This window comes from Emydura macquarii, unplaced genomic scaffold, assembly GCF_026122565.2.
Source record: "Emydura macquarii macquarii isolate MOO-44397 ecotype Brisbane River unplaced genomic scaffold, CSIRO-AGI_Emac_v2 contig_113, whole genome shotgun sequence".
Taxonomy (NCBI): Eukaryota; Metazoa; Chordata; order Testudines; family Chelidae; genus Emydura; species Emydura macquarii.
Genome location: NW_027130250.1, coordinates 1,132,151 through 1,148,121, shown reverse-complemented (window position 1 = coordinate 1,148,121; position 15,971 = coordinate 1,132,151). Strand labels below are relative to the sequence as shown.

Here is a 15,971-nt window from a genome sequence, read left to right as displayed (position 1 = left end):
TTCTATGGACGTGTGTTGTCACTCAGGCGTCTCCATTAGAGTTTCTATTTGGAGCTGGTGAAAAATGCAGAATTCACCCCCATACACACACATTCAGTGCAGTCGTGCTACGTTCGTCATGATTTGCCAAAGCGGCCTGGGGATGACACGTTCCACCATCACCCAAAACACAAGCAAACAAGAGTTTCCCTTGTGCCTGTCTGCTGTCACCTCGTTTGTCAGTCTGCGTCAAAAGCCAGAACAAGCAGAAAGGGAGGGTAAGTCAGGGGTAATTTGCATTTCATTCAAGGATCTCAAACCACTTTCCAAATTCTACTTTAGGATCTACCTAGCCACTTCCTTGGCACCATCCCTGTAACAGTAATACTAAGCTCTCATAGTATGTCTTGCATCCTTGTTATTGTATGGCAGCAGCACGTAGGAGCCCCAAGAACCTATTGTGCTAGGTGCTGTACAAACACAGCATATTAACATCTTAAGGTGCTTCACAAAAGAGGTCAATAGCCTTATCCCATTTAACAGAGAGGGACACTGAGGCACAGCAACTTGCTGTACCTCTCACAGCAGGGTCAGGAATAGAACCTGAGTCTCCTGAGTCTCAGGGCAGTGCTCTATCCACTAGGCAGTGCTGCCTCACAGATAAGGGGGTCTCTGAGCAACTCACAAACATGAAAGGATGTAGCTTCACAGCACCCCTTTGACAAAGGGCAGTTTTAATCCCCCTGCTTTAGAGAGGGGAACTTAGGCACAGAGAGATTAATTGACTGACCCAAGAGCCCAGACACCCTGAATCCCTATTCCATGCTCAGTCTTCTAGACCAAAATTGCCAAAGCCAATTTCCCTGTCTAATCCATTAGTCAATGGTCCTACTGGATTTTTTGAAGCTTAAGCATATAAACATGAATAAGATTAGACCTGGAAGATACAGTTGCTGTCAAACTGGGCACAGCCAGGCTCCTGTAGCTTTCACCTGCCTCCCCGCTTTCCTGCCTCCCCAGCACCATTCCTGCTCAGAGAACATCAGCAGATTAAATGAATACACAAGACGACCTCACCAGACATCATGCAAACCTGTTTAATCAGAAAATTGCCTCTTGACCAGTCTGGGCCTTTCCAGCTGCCAGGAGGATCCCTGCCTTTGTGAAAGGGTCACAGCAGGGTGGTGGTAAATATTCCTTTATTAAATCCGAGCGTCACAGATCCAGGCTCAGCCAGTTTGCTTATTGCAGAGAACAAGCCGTGACCTGCAAGGCCCTGGAGCTGTGACACACAACAGAGTGAATTGCAGGCTCTGCTAAGAGAAGTGATGGTCAGATGCAAGGTTATCCATCCTCCCCCTCACCCCCCTCTGACTGGTGTAAGCTCTCCATGCCTTCCTGGCTCTCACTAGACTCCTGCTGCTCCGTGGGCAGGATTCCCTTGAATGCAAACAAACCAAGTCAAAGTCAAGCAAACTCACCACTCCTAAGCTGCCCAAAGGGCAGGACAGTCCAATGCAAAGCCACCAGCCGCCTCCTCTTCCCTCTGCCCACGTGGCTGGTGAGAAAAAGAACCTCTCCCAGGAGCAGAGGCAGGGTGGGGTCCCTGCGATAGCTATGTTAGAAATAGATTCAGGCTTTTTTGTATTTAGAAATAACTTGGACTATTTTGTTGTACATGTTTTTATTAATGGTGATATACGTTCTCTAATAAGAGAACAGAGCTGCCCCTTTAAAAACAAGGTGGGAGCACAGGGCCTGAGCTACTACTGGGGCTTTCTGCTGGGCACGGAGGAGGTCCCTGCCTGCAAGAAGCTCCTCAAGCAGGAGATTCGACTTTCCAGAATAAACAATGCTCTCTTTGAAAAACGGAGTCTTGTGATTAAGGGTGTAACACCAGCAGCTAGAAACTGCACCGGGGCAGAATGGCAGAGCAACTCAGCAGGGACCTTTGCAGATCTGGATTTCGACGGCTTCATTGGGACCTGACATTTGGCTGGTTTGTTCCTGGACACACGCAACGCCCTCCTTGGTGGTGGTGGAAGACCAAGTCCCCCATCTCCTGGCTCTCCAGGAGGCCAGAATTCCCTTCCTGCCCCTCCAAACGGTCGAGTCTGCCGGAGACACATTGCCAGCTCTAAGCAACCTTGCCGGGCAGACTGGGGCACAAGGAGAGCAACCTATACAGTGTTGGGAGCCTTAGACTTCCAGGAGTGATGAGTGAGGGGGGCAGAGACAGGCAGCTGTTTGGTGCGGACAACTGGCCTGGGGAGGCTGCATGGAGTGAGGCCAGAGGGTAGCTGGGTCATGAGCAGAGGGACAATTTCTAATATGCACAGTATATATTAATGGAAACATTATGTGAAGCGTGGGAGATCCTTCAATTAGACAACTCAGGAGAACAGGGGATGGGGTAGTCCACCCGTAGAGCAAGCCTAAGACATTGTGCACACATAGAAGCTCTGATCGTCATCATCTCTGGCTAAGTGTGATTCAGGCTTCATTTCTGTACCAAACCCCCGCTAATGCAATGTAGTGCTTTGTCCCCCTCTAGCCTACTTCTAGAGATAGATGGAGCTGCTACTGCCGGGAGACGGGCTTTCCAGGTGGTAGAAGCTGTTGCTTTAGACACAGAGATCCCAGGTTCACTCCTACCAAACAAGTCCTCTCCCCTCTGCCACCAAAGTACCTAACGGGCATTGCTAGATGTGGGCAGCAGGGTGTCTTTAGAGTCCCTGGAGTGGTGTTGCACCTTATTGTTCTCATTTGCTTACAGGCAGCTTAGTTTACCATCTAGAATATGGAACCTGGACTCTTGGATTCTTCTGTTGCTAGCTTTAGAACCAATTCAGAGTGTGATCCCTCCCACAGAACTGGCCTTCCTCTCGTTACTTCATTTTACCCCTCTGGAAAAATACTTATGGCGATAACTCCTTTCCATCTTCTCAGACATTGAAGGAGAGACCCGACTGGCAAGATGCGCGGCGGCTGCAAATCAAAGTTGCTCCAGTGCCTGGCCCTACGTAAGTGCAAACGAATACATACATCCCATCAGAATGTGCACACATGCACCCTATGCAAAACACACTATTGGAAATGTTCCCAAGTGACAGACTGTGCTGCCTGGCCCCAATAATTCATGTACCTACAGCATAGCAAATTTTCAAAACCTGATATCTGGTGGAGGGCCCCAGACCTTAATTATATCTTATTTCACAGCTGCAGTCAATTCCTGCTACAGCTTAATAACCAGGTTGCATGAGCCGTGAACGTTTTTTTTTTTTTTTTGTTAATTTTCCTCAGGAAAATTGAGTTACTACCACTATTTTGGCAGAAATGCGTATAACAATTATGACAAAGTGGTGAGAAATTGAAAACATCTGCAACAACACGTTTTGGGATAGAAGATCGTCAGCCAGTCTAGAAGAGGCTTGAAATGTGCTTTTCAGGGCAGGAAGGTGCCTGTGGATTTTCTTTTTTCATTGAACAATGGAAAATGTATTTCAGATGAAACATCATTTGAAATGAGTTTGACCTGCAGATAAATGAGGGCATTCTCTCCTTGATGCTTTTGCATAAGTCTAACTTCTGTTTATTGAGAGTCCTCCAACACTGTGTGATAGTTTAGGACAGGAAGTAAAGCCAAGGATAGGGAAGGAAGGTGACTGGGCACTACTTTAAGACAGACATTCTGCAGACTATTTGGGAATGGTATATCACATTTCCAAATTCCAGCTTAAAACATGTTCCACAAGCACGTGTTGACTGGCGATGGTTTGGTAAGGAAGATAACGCGGTATCATTTCTACTATTACTTTCAATATAAACCTCTCATTTGGATACTTATGAAATGACTTCAGCACTCCCGCGCTCCCTTTCAGCTTTCTGAGCCAGCCCCAGCAGGACTAACTTGCAGCAAAATCTTAAATCAAAATAACTGCATCCTCACCGGCTGCACGTCTACAAACATAACTGCCCCTCTTGTCATTGCTGGTCTCACGGCGAGTTGGAGGACTTTGAGGTGTACGGCTGACCTGTGCCTTTGTACCACTTTTCACCATCTGAGCTCTGCACGGTGCCGACGGTTGTAAAACTCATTACGAGATGGTTATTTTAATGAATTCACTGCAAATGGGATTCAAACAAACTTAAACAGCAAAGGCTCAGAGTGAGCAAAACAAATCAACCAAGACAAAAAAGAAAACAGGACGAGGCAGAGGTGTGATGGTGAAGGAATGAATTTCCATATTTTATCCCCCCCCCCCCCTCATCCTGATGAGATGATTGTTCAGTGAAAAGTCACATTTTGATTTTGTTGGTTAAGAGGCCTGAGGTGTATAACCACCATGAGATGTTCTTCATCTGGCATCCTTAATAAAGTGCAGGCACCATGACGTGAAGCAGCTTCGCACACACCCTCCCAGAAACAGCCACCAAATGCTTGTCAAACGAAAGAGGAATGTACTTCTGTCAATGTCAAGATCAGATGTGAAGCAGACAAGGTGGGTGAGGTGATATCTTTTATTGGACCAACTTCTCGTGGTGAGAAAGACAAGCTTTCAAGCTGAACCACAGCTCTTCTTCAGCTCAGCTGTGAGGCAGCCCACGGGGTAGCGACAGAGGGCTGAGAGCACATGGAAAATTTCTACCAGTGTGAGATAAGGTGTGAATTTCAGCCCATATGCCTATACCAGTATAACCACCCCTCCAGATGTTCTTATTCTGGTTTAGGTGTAAACCCCTCCCCTGGCAGGCATGCTCACGCCATGCACAACAGGCATGCACACACACGATTGTATGGATATATTTACACCCGTATAACTAGATCAGCAGAGCTATTGTGGTAGACCAGGTAAAATCTTCCCATGAAGAAAAGGCCTTAGGTTGTCAAGCTCTTCGGGACAGGGACTGTCTCTTAGTCTATGTCCAATAGGCCCCGATCTCAATTCGGGTTATTAGGCATTACCGTAATACAAACCATAAAAAAGAAACAGAGGCCAGGTGTCCTGACTCACCGATTCCCAGCTCTGTCACTGGCTCACTATGTGACCTTGGGGAAGTCACTCACCTCTCTGTACCTGAACTTCGCCACTTGTAAAATGGAAACAATATTCATTTACCACACAAGGAGTTGCGTATTATGCTTAATGAATGGATGCTTTGAGATCCTCGGGTAAAAGATAACCGGTAAATGCAGAGCATTGTTAAAAGGGCTGGTCAAAAAATTTCTGGCAACATCTTTTTTTTTTTAAATGGAAAGTTAGGCGTCACGTCACGTCCCTCCTCCCCCCAACCAAATTTCATGAAAAATGCTTATTTTGTCTGATTTTTTCTGTTAATTTTTTTCAGCTTTTGTTTTGCATGAAAACTGGAAGTTTTCTGGGAAAAGAATCTTTTGTGAGGGGGGCAGGGGAGAATGTTAATGAAAAATGCTATGTCCTATCTGTCTCCCCTTCCCTGAGGGGAAGGCAGGTTTACTTCCTCGTGAAGCCCCAGCACGTATCTCACCTTTGATGCCGCATGTTTAGTAGGGGCCTAAACTACTGTTAAATTCGGACGTTTGGTCATTGGCCCTGTGTTTTAGTTAGTCTTTGCTCATGTGAACTTCCATGGATCACAGAGGGTACGTATCCTCTCACAATATGGAGATGGACCCCTGCTGAGCCCCAGCCCCATTCGTCAGACCCCTGATCTCTTAGGAATGTAAGAGACCAGATTCTGACCTCTGCTCACCTCGCACAAATAGTGGACCCAGCCCTCTGTGGGAATCCCTGGGTGGTGTGGTGTGGGATCACGTCTCATCTCCCGAGTGATCACCCTGCCAGAGGAACCTTTGGGGCTGTCAAAAGTTGGTGCAAAGTTGAGCATCCCACAGGCTGCTGCGCTTTATGCCAGGGACCAGCCCCAGAATTAAGGGGGCATAATGCCACCTCCCCACCCCATTCCCAAGCTATGCCAAGTGCAGCTGGACAGAGACAAGGACTGAGGTCAGGAAGAGGAGTGACAGTGCAAGGGGACACACGTTTCCTCTTCATTCTGCCAAACATCTGCCCAACCTCTGCAAATCTCCCTTCTCCCCCTACAAGAGGACAAGGTGGTCTTTGAGTAAGGGCATAGGGACTCGGTGCATCACAGCCAAGTAAGTTTGTGGGTGTTATCGGTTCACAGGCTCTCTTTTATAACGTTTTCAAGCTGTTCCTGAGGAAAAATTCAAAGCCAGACTTCCTGGGCAGAGAGGAAGAAAAGAAGAAAAGCAAAACTGGAGGGGGGAGAGAGAGAGAGATTCTTCACTCCGTGTTTCGCACCCAGTGCCTTAACAGTAGAGCTAGACAACAATGGGAACTCTCCAGGGTGCTGAAACACAGCAAAAAGATGTGATAGTCTGCAGTATGTATTAGTCTGGGAAAAGAGCAATTCTGTGACTTGGCCCAGGATCAGTGAAGCTGGTGATCACAGAAGGATTTCAAAGGGACTGACAGAGAACTGCATCCCTTCTGCTCCGCTGACATTCATGTTAAAATTCTATGCCTAAAATAATCTGCATTTCATAATTATGGGGCTTTATTCTGAAAGGTGCTGAACACCCTCTGAATTCCTGCTGCAACCAGTGCTCACAGCCGCCTGGGACTAGGCAGATAAATAATGGTGTATTCATTTTATTACTACCTTAAATGTAAACAGGGCCTTTTCAGCCCCAGGTCCCCTATAAACCCTGGGCCTGATCCAAAGCCCATTAAAGTTAATGGGCGTCTTTCTACTCATTCCAGTGGGGTTTGGATCAAGTGACCTTCAGCTGGGGTAAACTGACATCATTCCATTGAAGTCAATGGTGCTATGCCAATTTATGCCATTTGATGATCTGGCCCTGTATGCATACAAGCATCATTTTGCTCTCTCTGTGGAAGACCATTGCACAGATACTTGCACTACAATGTGGGAATTGCAGGAGGGGATATTTTGTCCCAGCCACAACTCTTACCAAAAATTCCATCAGGCCTATGCCATCTGTTAAAGTTGCTGTACCATCATCAGAATACGAGGTGACTTGCACCCACAATCCCTGGCCTAGAAGACCAATGCTTGAGCCGTCCAATCACCACCCTCTTCTATTCATAGCAGACAGGCCTCACATAATAGACCCTACATGGCACTTCATGCACCAGCTTCTAACTAGTGAGGGGCAAATAAGAAATTTCCCCTGTGGACAGCAGAATTACCTTCTGCAGATTTTCCTACACTTCCTTCTGAAGCGGCTGGTATTGGGCAAAGTCAGACAGGATATTGCACTAGATGGATCTCTGCACCAATCCAGGGTGGAAATTCCTATTTAGCTACCTTAGGAAAAACAGAGGCAGAACTGACTTGAGTGGATTTGAATTCATGACTGGATTCATGCACAAAGTCTAAGTATTTCAGAATGTTTGCTCTGGACAATCAAGCCATCTCCTCCAGCGACATATAACATTCAGACAGCCTCAATGAAGAGGATAAAAATCACAAATCACATTCAGGGAATGGCACAACACATACACAATGCAAGGGAGCCCTTCACAAAAATAGCCAACAAAAGACATAGATAGGGCGAAAGGTGGTTGACTAACTCACTTTTCTTCACCACGCTTCCAGACTCATAGTCTTCAAGGTCAGAAGGGACTAACATGATCAGCTAGTCTGACCTCCTGCACAGTGCAGGCCACCCACTCCTGTAATAGACCCCTAATCTATGGCTGAATTACTGAAGTCCTCAATTCATGGTTTAAAAGACTTCAAGGTACAGAGAATCCACCAGAAAGTGACCCATGCCCCATGCTACAGAGGAAGGCAGAAAAACCCCAAGGCCTCTGCCAGTCTGCCCTGGGAGAAAATTCCTTCCCAACCCCAAATATGGCAATCAGCTAAACCCTGAGCATGTGGGCAAGACTCACCAGCCAGACACCCAAGAAAGAATTCTCTGTAGTAAATCAGAACCCCCCATCTAACATCCTTTCACAGGCCATTGGGCATATCTACCAGTAGTCGTCAAAGATCAGTTAATTGCCAAATTAGGCTGTCCCATCATACCATCTCTTCCATAAACGTGCCAAGCTCAGTCTTGAAGCCAGCTAGGTTTTTTGACCCCACTGCTTTCCTTAGACGAGACCTAGGCGCAGGCTTTTAAATCTCTTGATTTCAGGGTGAGTTAGGCATCTAAATACTTTAAAAATCTGGCCCTAGTCTCCAGTAGAAAAGGATTTGCTGGTATAACTATACTAGTATAGTTGTACTGGCAAATGCTCCTAATGTAGACGCAGCTTTATACCAGACAGTGTGTTTACCAGTATAACTTACACCAGTTCCAGGATTGAAATAAACAGCAAGAGCACTTTTTTTGCTGGTGTAACAGTGACTATACTGGTGCTTTTGCTTGTATAAAAATATCATTTAAAAAAAAAATCACATGCCTGACAAACGTGGTTATACCAGCAAAAGTTTTAAGTATAAAACTGGTGGGATGTTCCAGGGGTCTTCTAAGAACCTGAGCAGAAGACACGTTGATATATCTCTTCTCTTCATAGATAATAGGCTGAAAGGATCCCACTCAGCAAGTGCTAGCATCTAGCAGCGGCAAGGACAAACTTTATAGCCCCATCATCTTAAAAGGTAATCCAGTTTATTGCCACAATTGTCTCCACGGCTTTGTTCAAACTAATATTTTGCTACTTAACACGGCAGGAGTCAAACGGGTGTTTGAAATCCATGTCGGATCCAAGCTGTTGCCTCCAAGTAGGCAGGAGGGCCATTGAAACTATTGTACCTAGCACCTGCAATTTAACACAATGGACTTCGTTGTTGCACAATGCAAATGAAAGATCATTAATGTGGCAGTAAAAGAAAGGCAGGGAGGGGGGAAGAGACTCTTCGTAGAAGATGGCTTTATGCTTTCAAGAGAGATTAGCATTGCAGCACTCTGCTCCAACACGCACTTGGCTGATTTCACTGAAACACTGAGAAAAGGAAGGGCAGTAGTAGTTATGAGCACCATGACAGCAATAATGGAAACACTTGTCAGTGCTCCTGTCTCCCACTCAGAGAACTCCTCCTGCCTGCCCTTGTCCTGCTAACGTGGGGGACAGGGACAACACCGAGGCAGAAATCACGATGCCCTTCTGTCCCCTCCCTAGAAGAACTGGTTGTGTTGCCCCTCTTGGTTTGTGAAGTGCAGGGCTTATTATTAAGGCCTTATTTCTATAGTTTCTGAAAACTTCTCAAAGCCATTAGGCACTAGCCACTAGGCAATAGTGTTTCAGAACTTCCTCACAGCTGGGTGGACAGCTGTGTGTGTTATTTAACTGACAGCCCCCACTGGAGCACATCTGGGCTGGAAGGCAGCCAACACTGAAGCCCACCTTGCCAGGATGTTGATCTCTAGAGCTTGGCACGGGTGGTGAGATGAGCAGTGCCCTGCTAGGGACTATCATGGAAGGGGACTGGAACTGGAGTATGGTGTCCAGTTTTGGGCCCCCCCACTACAAAAAGGATGTGGACAAATTGGAGAGAGTCCAGTGGAGGGCAACAAAAATGATGAGGGGGCTGGAGCACAGGACTTGTGAGGAGAGGCTGAGGGAATTCAGCTTGTTTAGTCTGCAGAAGAGAAGAATGAGGGGGGATTGGATAGCAGCCTTTAACTACCTGAAAGGGGGTTCCAGGGAGGGTGGAGCTAGGCTGCTCTCCATGGTAGTAGATGACAGAACAAGGAGCAACGGTCTCAAGTTGCAGGGCAGGAGGTCTAGGTTGGATATTAGGAAAACGTTTGTCACTAGGAGGGTGGTGAAGCACTGGAATGGGTTACCTAGGGAGGTGGTGGAGTCTCCATCTTTAGAGGTTTTTAAGCTGCAGCTTGACAAATCACTGGCTGGGATGTTTTATCTGAGGTTAGTCCTGCCTTGAGCAGGGGTTGGACTAGATACCTCCTAAGGTCCCTTCCAACCCTGATCTTCCATGATTCTATGAATTAACAGAGAACAACACTATGCTGTAAAAGGGCAGGCCTGTAAAACCGAGGCTAGCAGCAGGAGGTTACGCAGGCTGGAATATCAGCAGATGCTGCAGTTGAGGTGCATTAGCGGAGCAGTGCAAGAGCCCAGAACTGCAATGGGAGGGGATGCATGCGGCGGTTCACATTTGAGGGGCATGGGCAGAGCACTGCTTGTGCTGTCAGAACAGCTTAGGGGACCTAGAAACGGAGCAGCTGGGGGAGGTTGTGTTCAGGACAGTGGGCACAGCAGAGCTACGAGGGAGCGGATGATGAGAACAGCATGTGGAGGTGCAGTTCAGGACTGCGGGGCATTGGCAGACGATAGAGCTGTAATAGCAGGGGAAGGTGCTGTTGCAAATGGAGAGGTATTGACAGAGCGTCACAGGAAAAGTTTGCTCAGTGCCTGACTTCTTAACACCTGACTCTTTACCAAGTCAGTACTTTTTTCAGACGTGATATAGACTGTCCCTGATCACGAATAAAAAACCTGAATGTCAAGTCACTCTAGACAAACAGCAGCAATAATGCCTCTCAACCTTGCTACCTTGGCGCTGGTTCACCTTCTGTGCTTTTTGAAGTAGATTCAATCACTCCACCTTTCAGTGCAGTCTGGCATTAAAAATAAACTGTTATTCTGCTACAGGTTTCTCAGGTACAAAAGCGGTGAGGAAGTGCTTTGTAATTTATTTGAAAGAAAAGTTATTTTCTTTTTAATCCTCCGAGTAACACCTCTCCCCTTTCCCCCCGCATCGTGCCAAATCTCTGGATTTTATTTTAATTTTAAAAAGCTGCACAAAACAAAACATTGCCATAGAACAAAGTAGAGGGTTTATTTTTCCCCCAGTGAAAGAAGTCAGCTGACAGACCAACGTCCTTCCACCACAGGTATGTACCAGATTTTTCTCTCCCGCTCTCTTTGAGGCTTTAGTTAAAAAAACGGTGGGAGGGTGCAATTAAAAAAACCAGACACCCTGCATATGTCTTTACATTCGTGATGCCTCAGCCATCCTGAGCTCTGTTAAGAGATTTAACTCTTCAAACACTGGCATTTTTTTTAGGTAAATATAGTAATTCATGTTGCGGAATGCCCAGCGTTAGCAGAAGTGTGGACAGAAACCTCATTATTGGCATTCAAAGGGGGTGAGGGGAATGTGAAACAGCAGATCCAATTGCTCAAAGCCTTTGCAGACCTAAAAACAGAGTTTAAGTGGGACTAAGGGCATATTTTGAGGGTGTAATTTGTGGTGAGCCTTCCACTAGTCCTATGAACAGGGAAGAATTTCTTTCTTAGATCGACAGTATCTTGGGGGTAGAAATAGGGTTAGATATTTAGCTAATCATTCTTATCTGCAGACGGAACTCAGCATCAATTTTTGCATCAACATGCCTGAAGTTTCCCCTTAAGGAAAGTACATTGACAATATCCTAGATCTGGGGATACCATTCACTATAGTGCAAGAGAACTGTCACGGAGGTTTCTGTGGCCATGCCCACAAGTGTTTGATTTCCTTGTGATTGGAAAGGTAGCCCCTGGCAATCTTCTGACTCCTTCCAGCAGGCATCAGTCCTTGTCTGCAAACACACCCACCTGTTGTTATTCCTACCACTACTACAAAAACAACACCACTTAAAAGAGAGTCTCCGACTGAGATCAGGGCTCCACTGTAATGGGTAAGTGAAGTCCTGGTCCTAAAAAGATTACATTGTAAACAGAGAGGAGGCAGGAGGAAAAGGAGGATTATTAACCTCATTTTACAGAGGCTGAGAGATAGTGATTTGTTCAAAACCTCAGGCAATTATGGCAAAGTTGGGACTTGAACCCAAAACTCCTGAGTCCCTGTCTAACCCCTCAATATTAGACCACCCTTCCTTGGTTTTCTCATGTGGCTTTGGAGCAAATGCAGATTAGCTCAAGAAAGACGCTAATTTTGCTTGAAATTGCATCCATTTCTGAGAGAAACACTGCCCTTTTCAGTTTTATTTTTGAAGGGGCATTTTCAGTGAGACGCTTTTAAAAGAATGGATCAGTTTGTAATTCTGCAACAAAATGCAAAAAAAAAAAAAAAAAGTTTTCGATTACGTTGCAGAAGTTTCACTTGTGCCCTAGTGCAAGCTGCAGAGCGAGTCTGGATCAGCACCAGGCAGGGCGAGAACAAAATCTGGCCCAGGGTCTAAGGCAGGGGTTCTCAAATTGGGGTCGTGACTTCTCAGGGGGTGGCGAGGTTATAATGGGGGGGATCACAAGCTGTCAGCCCCTGTGCATGCCCATAAGGATGGCATGGCATGGAGGAGGGTTATGACTTTTTGGGATGGGGTCATCACAGCCTGAAATATTTTTAAAGGGGGTCCCAGCCAAAAAAGTTTGAGGATCCCTGGTCTAAGGTTTAGAAGCAAAACTCTCCCACTCTTCCTAATGCCATGCTCATCAGCAGGCAAGACAGTTTATATGGAGCTCTAATGCTGCTTCCTCTAAAAACCAGTTTAAACATTTCTGAGTGATATTTAACACTGTGATACTATGCACTTGCCAGACACCAACCGGCTGCTGAAAGTCAAGACTGCAACCATCACATTGATCCACTCAGCAACAGTATATCCCAGTAGCACAGAAAGGCACTAGCTGAGTCAGTGCTAGGTGCTGTACAAACACAGTGAGAAAAGACTCCCTGCAAAGAGCTTGCAGTCTGAACAGGCAATACGGAGACGCAGGGAGGGGAAGTGATTTAACCAACATTACATGGCAGGATCAGAAATGGAAACCAGGAGCCAAGTTTTCAGCCGAAGTAAATGATAGCTCTCTCGACTTCCCATGCTTAGGAGCCCTCCCACTTACCCAGCAGTACATTTCCTATTCTCCTTCTTTAGTTAGAGCACAGATTCTTGATCCTTCCCCCTGCTGGGGAATGCATAGGTCCTGGGAACGTGAGGAATTTCAGGGTTCTGTTTATGGCTTGAGTGACCCTGAGGAAAGCACTTTTACATATGAGGAGAATTCTGCCCTCCTGTACGCTGCTGCAAATGCAAGCTCCATTGGCCTGGCTGGAGTTACTCTGGGTTTATGCTGGTATAAACGAGAGAAAAATTCGGTCCCCTTCCTCAGTTTCCCCACTCTGTAAAGCATGACGTGTATTGCTTTGAAACACTGAAAGTCATTATGTGACTACAGGATATTAATATCAGTGTTGTTACATGACGGGAAGAGTGACTAGGTGCTATTGGTGGCAGAGAATTACTGTGTGCAAAAATTATATTGTTACCATAATGAAAGCGAGGGAAGACATGGTCAGCAATATATTTGTAGTGAAAAATGGCAAAGCGCCTCCCAAACTGCCTCTTGCTTTACCCTTATTTTTCACCCATTCCAGTAGCACTTAGAGAACAGAGCCCCATCGTGCTCGGTGCTGTACATATACACACAGTCCCTGCTACGGAGAGCTTACAGTTTAAATAGACAAGGAAGAGGAAACAGGCATGGAGAGGGGAAATGACTCGCTTGAATTTACACGGCAGGTCACCAGCAGAGTGGGGAACAGAACTCAGCTTTCCTGATTCTCTCTCCAGCATCCACTAGATCCCACTGCCTCCCATGCACCTGTCTCCTGCTTCTGAAGGCAGGAAATGTATTTCCCTTCTCCTATGTATCCTTTTCCCCCCAGACGTCTCAACACCATTCATTGCTAAATACACTCAGGCTCTGAATGTAGATCTGCCACATTGACGCGGCTGCAATCCTTCCCAGCCCACCCATTCCCCGGCAGAAATTTCACCAATTGCCCATCACCACCAGCAACAAACACACAAACAGGAACTCTGGGCCCAACTCCCCTCTGCATTTTATACTGGTTTATATCACTGATTGCAGCGGAGTTCTGTTGGTATAATGGTGTGGAACACACAGCCCTCTGCTGCAGGCCTGAGACCTCTTGTGTTGGGTTAGAGCTTGGCATTCATTTGTATGGGTTACAGCACCAGAGCACCTCAAAAAGACCTCTACAAAGAGCAGGACTCGAATTAAGATACCTCTCAGCACACAGCTCGTGGCAGCTTTGGGCAAAGGTTACTCCTGGCAGAAAAATCAACCCCTGTTGGAAAAGTGGTCTGCTCTGAGACCACAAAACCCTAACAGCTTGTTGAAATCACAGGCCATCCTGGATGAATTGGCTGGGGAGGGTTTGCCCATCAATAACTGATAGCAAAAGAAAATTAATCCAGCAGAGCCACTCCTGTTCGCCAGATGCTTCAACCCATGGCCTGGGGAATGTATAGCAATGAGAGGGAGGAAACACAAACACAAATCATATCACAGGAGAGCAGCGTGCCATTACTTATCCAACCTGAGTGAGCAAACACATTTGCATCCATTAATAGCTCCATGATCAATTACTGATAAGAATGAACTGCTCCATCCTTCTTGATCAACAAACGTACAGGGCTAATTTGGTGTGTGTCATGTTTCAACTAATGAAGCCAAGTGAATATGAATCAGTCCGCCAAGGGAAACAACAACGTCTTCTCGCCTAAACCGGAACAAGAAGAGAAATAACCCTCCTGTCTGGCTATGTTAAAACTGATCGTCTGTCAGATTTGAGAATGCTTGCTGGAGGTAAGGGGATATGGCAGCATCTTCTAGTACCTAATGGTAGCAAGGAAACAACCTTTTTCTTTTCTTTTTTTTTTTTTAATTGTCTCCCGTGGGAAGGCAGGAGAAAACAGCGCTGTAGTAAACACTTAAAAACTACACACATTAATTTATGCCGGCTGCTGCCTTTGTATTTTGGAACAAGTCGGGCTCCTTTTTCTAATTGCTTGATAAAATGTCCCCATCAATCCTGTCAACACAAATAATGCCACTAAATAATGGATGCCCACCTGCCACCCAAATGAAAGGCCTAGTAATTAGTGCTTGGGAACAGATGCAAAAGTTGGGGGAGGGGAGAGGGGGGGAAGAGAGGCAGCAAAGGGCAGGGAATGATCTCACCCCTCCACCTCCTCAGCTCTCGCTCTGGTTTGGCAGGCTGGGCAGGGAGTGAAAAACCACACCAAACTACACTTGGCCCTGGAGCACCCACTTCTACTCAAGGGCTGGCTGTGTGTTTCCAGCCTCCCACCCTCCGTCCCAGCTTTATGGTAAATAGGGGGCTCAGTAGCCTGCCAACTGGCTATCATAGTGATGTTTTCTCACCCCACGCGCACACATACAGCCCCTTAGACATGAGGAAAGAAGAACAGGCTTTTACCTTCTCTTGCCCACTGTGATGGCAGCCTCATGGGGGAGGGGTCATGCTTGCCCAGATGTTAATAGCCACACCACAAAATCACATATATACAGTAGTGCATTGAAAACTGGCCTGATTTCAGGCCAGGAAAGAGACCGCATTCAGGTAACCTGGGGATGGGAATCATGGACAAGATGGAGTAACAAACACCTTCTAAAGCAGACATCGCACTGGCCAGTGGACACTTAACAAGCCTCTCTTCCTCTGCTCACAATTAGTTCATTCTGTGCACCAGAGTTCACTAGGGAGGCATAGTCAAGCATCGGGGAGTGGCAAACAGCCTACCTCTCCCATATTGCTAAATGGCGGAGGGGTTCTTCAGCGCCATCCCATCAAGGTAGGAGTAGCTCCTAAGGGAGTCCTGGCATGGGAAAGGTCAAGAACCACTGCTTTATCATACAGTGTCCACCTTTCCCATGCAGGCATAGGGAAAAGCAAGCTTTCACTTCCTAGAACAGTCTGCAGCTCCTGACGCTGCTGAGTGCCAGAAGAAAGTGGCCTGAGAGTAGGAGAGGGTCTCATTGTCTTATGTCCAACACAGTCTGGTCTAATCCCACTCTCTGAACAAATACCAGTCTGTTGTGACGACGACGGTGGTGATGCTGCCTAGACGTCCCAGTCATGGGTCCCGTTGTGCTAGATGCTGTACAAACACAGAACACAGTCCCTGCCCAAATCTACATGATGGGATCCAACGACTG

The 15,971-nt window shown here is 46.5% G+C and overlaps 1 long non-coding RNA gene across 1 annotated transcript in view; it reads right to left on the bottom strand.

The window, feature by feature from the left end:
* The window catches only part of LOC137150025 (uncharacterized), a 71,550-nt gene that overhangs the window by 51,338 nt on the left and 4,241 nt on the right, over positions 1–15,971 (bottom strand). The gene's annotated exons all lie outside the window — the stretch shown is intronic.